Below are 6,053 nucleotides of genomic sequence, written 5' to 3' on the forward strand. Positions count from 1 at the left end.
CTTGTCACAAAATAGTCCATTCCTGAATCCTCTTCAAGTAAACCACAAGTAAACCTGAATTTTGAGGTTAGTCCTAAAGAACAGACACATCTTTCCTGAGTTATTTTGCTTGGGGTTTTATAAAACACACAGTAAGCATAAAGACATTTTACAGCTTCCAAACATCTCTTTGTGTACTGAAATGATTAGATTAGAGCAACCAATTCCTGTAATCAATATCCAGAACTTTGAAAGAATCTGATAGTATAAAGTTAAATTTATAAAACAATTCTAACATTTACTATTATCAGTGTAGGTAACCTCCGCCAAAATACCACATCCCCTTGAAAATGAGTTGTCTACAAAATTACAAATGCTAAGTATTTCAGCCAAATATTATCATTAATTGATTTCTTATACTTAAAAATGTCCACCAACAATGTTTCAAACCGTCTTCACTTTTGTTCATATGAAGGAGTTACCTAGCTTCTGAGATCGGTTCTCTAAATGCTCGGTAATATGATGATGATGGTTTTAGTGCTGTTGTTATTATTATTACATTGTACAATTGAAGAAGTAGACTCAGAATCCTAGGAATTTGCCAGGGACTGGCGAGGACTTACAGCTGAGGTCTTAGGACTAAACTCCATGTAGCTGTAGTTCTCTAAACCTTTCTGTAAGGAAAAAAAAAAAACTGAAGATTTTAACTCTTGCAATTTTTATTATTATGCCATTTCTTTTCTACCAATACATATGAATTCACCAACAATTGAGATTGTATGCATTTCTTTTAGTGAAGTACAATAATGTGAACTGCATGTTTAAATAGCATCACATTTTTACTATCTCTCTACAGTGTTACAGTAGCAGCATGCTTTGCCTTAGGCTACAGTCATTGGGAATACTGTGACAATTCATTGTTAATAATAAATAACCTTGAGTTGCTTTGTGCCTGATGCCAAAACCTGACAGTGTAGTTTTATTGAATGGTGGTCTGAACTTCAAGGCTTACTTTATCTCCTACAGCAACTATTAGAAGTGGAACTGGTTATAAGCAAGTTATAAGCAAGGTTATTGGTTATAAGCAAGGGATAAGCAGTTATAGCAAAGTTATTAGTTAATTATTAATATATGAGAAACTTTAATTCTACTTTTATAAATAAGCCGTTATGTTAAAATAATTTAAAATATTCAAAATATGATATCTAATAAAACATTTTCCCTTTTCAATGAGAAAGCTGATCCTCTGTATATATCCTTATTTCAAATAAACTGAAGAATCTTGTCAGTCATTTACTGACAGAATTTATTTCAAAAAATGTTAGAATATTCAAAACTTATAGTTTGAATATTAGATATAGTTGCATAGAAAAGCATTTTTATATGTAGCATTTTTAAAGATTATGGTTATTTTTGAAGTTTCTCTTTTCAAATACTCATGATTAATGAGTCATTACAATGATAAAACATTTTACACATGACTTACACATTTTATCTCCTCACATAAGTAAGGTTTGTGTGGAACCCGGATTTTTCCCCAAACATCATTTTGTTATTGATAACTTATTTACAGCTAACCTAGCTATTAACCTATTCATGTCTATATACATGTGTATATCTGGATACTTAGAGCATACACACAGACACACACAAATACATTTGCCTTTTTAAAAATTTGATTTATAAGTCCACTGTTAGGCTCCAGTGACTTCAGCATTTTGTTCATGTTTTATTAGAAATGCACGTGGTTTCTGAGGCTTTTAAACAAATACATGGAATGGTTGAAAGATTTATATTGCTCATGCTTAGCTAAATATGTCATCTCTAGAAAAGATGTGGTTTGTTTTGGCACTGTTTTAAAAACTCAAATATTTTAAACATTTGTTAAGTTGGAGCTTGCACATTTGAACCAGTAGCATACGTTCCAGAATAGTTTCTCAAGTTACCAAACTTTCTGTAATCCGTTTACTAGAATAACCTCTATTGAAAGGTTTTTCTGTTCTTTTTTTAAGTACTTTAATTTATAGAGGTTGGAGTTATTATTTTAATGTAGGATTTCATAGATAGAATTGGACAGTGATGAATGTGTATTTTTGAGAATCATCAAAATACTCTGTACTGTTGATATTTCTTTGCAAAAACTTTAATATACTTATTTTTAATTTTATTGTCATCTAAAAAGTTTTGGAATACACTGGTACTTTTGAAGTCACCAGTTTCTTGACTATCTGATTATTAACAAAGGTGAATTTTTTAAAAAGTTTTATTTATTTTTGAGAAAGAGACAGAGCGTGAGTGGGGTAGGGGCAGAGAGAGAAGGGGATACTGAATCCGAAGCAGGCTCCAGGCTCTGAGCTGTCAGCACAAAGCCCGATGCAGGGCTCAAACTCACGAACTACAAGATCATGACCTAGCCAAAGTCAGACTTTCAACCGACTGAGCTACCCAGGTGCCCAATAAAGGTGCATTTTAATGCACAAACTCAAATATCTAAAATATATGTTTACTTTTTATTCACATAAAATCCCCTACTGCAAATCCTACACATTTCAATGCAATTCTGAGACATTGATCTTAATCAAATTTATAATGATACAATCCTGAAGACACTGCACTGGATATGCCTATAAAATATACTACAGTAAGAAAACAGATTAAGTTCACCATCAAACTGTGTTTGACAAGTTTAATGAAGATAAAAGTTGAGGGGCACCTGGCTGGCTCAGTGGGTGGAGCATGTGACTGTTGATCTCCTGGTCATGAGCTCGAGCCCCATGTTGGGCATAGAGATTACTTAATTAAGAAAACGACAAGAGTTGGTATGAACAAATTTTTTTAGATACCTCAGGAACCTTTAATAACTATTTAGATACAAAATAAAATCATAGCAATAAATATTAAAGAGAAACATTACTTTTGGTAAATACAGTTAGAAAGAACCTAGAAAAGGAGATCACGTCTCTTAATGAAAAAACAGTAGACTGATTCAAGTCCACTGCAAAGCACCTCTACTAACTTTGCAATTTGTATGTGGAATTTTGCTGTAACCAATAGCTGAAATCTAAAAACACTGCTTCTGTTCTGTTCATTCAATCAAGGTAAGGTAATGTAAATACGCTACCAAATACTCTATCACCTGCAGTGAACTTAGAATTTAAAGCTTAAAGTATATGGCTAGAAGAGGACCAGGGTGGGGTGGGCAATAAGAATTTTGGGGGCAGTGGCGCCTGGGTGGCTCAGTTGGTTAAGTGACCAACTTCGGCTCCGGTCATGATCTCGCGGTTTGTTGAGTTTGAGCCCCGCATCAGGTTCCGTGCTGATAGCTCAGAGCGTGAGCCTGTCTTCGAATTCTGTGCCTCCCTCTCTCTGTCCCTCACCTGCTCTCTCTCTCTCTCTCTCTCAAAAATAAATAAAACATAAAAAAATGTAAGGAATCTTTGGGGCCAAGATTCTATAAACTCATCATGTCTAAAGTGTCACATCACTGTTGATAAAAATTGTTGAGTTACTGTGTCTGGTCTTTGTGATATTGTTACCATACGTTGTACTTCTATATATGCACACAATAATAACATTGTTATTATTTTTTGCTTTAAATAACAGTTTTTAAGGAGGTTTTTAAAAGTAAGAACACCACTATTTTATATGTACCCATGTATTTACCATTTCCAGGGCTCTTCTTTGTGTAGATCCAGGTTTCCACCCATCACCATATTCCTTCTTCCTGAAGCATTTATCATTTATAGTAAAGCAGGGCTGTGAGTGATGAATTCTTCCAGCTTTTGTATGCCTGAAAATGTCTGGATTCTTTTCTTTTCTTTGCCTTTATTTTGTGGAAAAAGGCTTTTTTGGATATAGTATTTTAGGAAATTTTTTTTTCAGTATTTTCAAGATGTTGCTTTATTGTCTGGCTTGCTTTGTCCCTGCTCTCATTTTAATTTTTGTTCTCTACATAAAAACGTCCTCTGGCTGCTTTAAAGATTTTTCTCTTTGTCATTTGTTTCAACCAACGAGATTAGGATTTATTATGATATAGATTTCTGCATGTTTCTGTGCTCATGGTTGGTTGAATTTCTTGGACTATAGGTTTGTAATCTATGAATTTTTTTTTAATTTCAACCATTACAGATGAACATAGGGGAAGGGAAGGAAAAATAAGATAAAAACAGAGAGGGAGACAAACCATTAGAGGCTCTTAGAACAAACTGAGGGTTGCTAGAGGAGAGGTGGGTGGGGAGATGGGCTAAATGAGTGATAGGCATTAAGGAGGGCACTTGTGATGAGCACTGGGTGTTACATGTAAGTGATGAATCACAGGGTTCTATTCCTGACACCAATATTACACTGTATTTTAACTAACTTGAATTTAAATAAATAAATTTTAAAATTTCAACCATTATTTTTCTAATAGTTTTCTGTCCCCCAGATCTTTTTCCTCTCCCTCTGGAACTATTACTTTACATATATTAGACTGTTTTAAGCTGTCCTACAGCTCATTCATGTTTCATGTAATTTCTTTTTCCAGACTGTTTTTCCTGTGTGCTTTATTTTAGTTTCTATGACTTTATTTTCAAATTTACTAATCTTTTCTTTTGCAGTATCTAATGTGTTCATAATTCCATCCAGAACATTATTCTTTGCAGGCATATTTTTCATCTCTAAAAGTTAAAGTTGGATATTTTAATTTCTTTTATCTCTCTCCTAAATTTATTCATGCCTTGTGTTATCTTCTGGAATACACAAAATATAGTTATAAGGACTATTTTAATGTCCTTATCTGTTAATTCTATTATCTATTCTATTTCCAGGTCTCTTTGTTTTTTGTTGTTGTTGTTTTCTTATCACGAGTTGCATTTTCCTGCTTTGGATGCCTGCTGACTTTTTTTTTAGATGCCAGTCATTGTGAATTTTAATTTGTTGAGTGTTGGGTATTTTTGTTTTTCATTAATGCTTTTGGAACTTTGGAGATACAGTTACACTACTTGGAAACAGTTAGATCCTCATTATAATGCTCTTTTGAGCTTATTAGGCAGGATCAGAGTACCTTTAATGTCAGGCTGATCCACCCCACCCCTCCCCACCCCCCCACCCCCCCCCCCCCCCAGTTTAGGCAATACCTCTCTGAATACACTACTTATGTACAATGGGGTTTCTCTACCTTGACTGATCACAGCCTTGTATGAATTTTGATTATTATCTTGCCAACTCCTTTTTTTTGGTAATTCTCACCCTCACTCAGTAGTTTACTGTCACACATGCTGGTCAACACTCAGAGGAAGAGTCCGGGAATGCACTGCAGTTCTGCAGAGTCCACTGCTCTCTTGTGCTCTCCCTGTGGAGCACTCCTCACTACATGCAGAATCTCTCTTCTTCAGTAGTCTGACCTGCAAACTCTAACCACATTCTCAGCTCTGTGTTCTCGACTCAGGGAGGCTGCCAGGCTGTTTCGTTACCCTTTCCTGCTCTCTGCTCTCTAACTTCTCCAGATAGTAAGCTGGGTCAATCCTCGAGCTCACTTCATACGCTTCCCTTCCCTCAGGGATCACTATGCTGGGCTGCCTGTTGTCCGAAGTCCAAAAACATTGATCCATGGATTTTCACTGTTGTTTGCTGTTGTTGCTGTTGGTTGATGGGTTTTTTGTTCTTTTTTTTTTTTAAGTCAGAGGGTAAATGTCCTGGTTACTCCATCATGCCCAAAAGTATAAGTCCTTCTATAACTGTTTTTTTTTTTTAATTTTTTTTTCAACGTTTATTTATTTTTGGGACAGAGAGAGACAGAGCATGAACGGTGGAGGGGCAGAGAGAGAGGGAGACACAGAATCGGAAACAGGCTCCAGGCTCTGAGCCATCAGCCCAGAGCCTGACGCGGGGCTTGAACTCACGGACCGTGAGATCGTGACCTGGCTGAAGTCGGACGCTTAACCGACTGCGCCACCCAGGCGCCCCTATAACTGTTTTAAAATATCATCCTGTTGATGTCTAACTGCCTTCTTCCCTGTTGAGAAATTACCTGTCGGTCTTAATGTTTTTCTCCTGGAGGTAAAGTCTCTGTTTTCTCTGATTCTTTCTTGTTT

Source organism: Lynx canadensis, chromosome B3 (genome assembly GCF_007474595.2).
Source record: "Lynx canadensis isolate LIC74 chromosome B3, mLynCan4.pri.v2, whole genome shotgun sequence".
NCBI lineage: Eukaryota > Metazoa > Chordata > Mammalia > Carnivora > Felidae > Lynx > Lynx canadensis.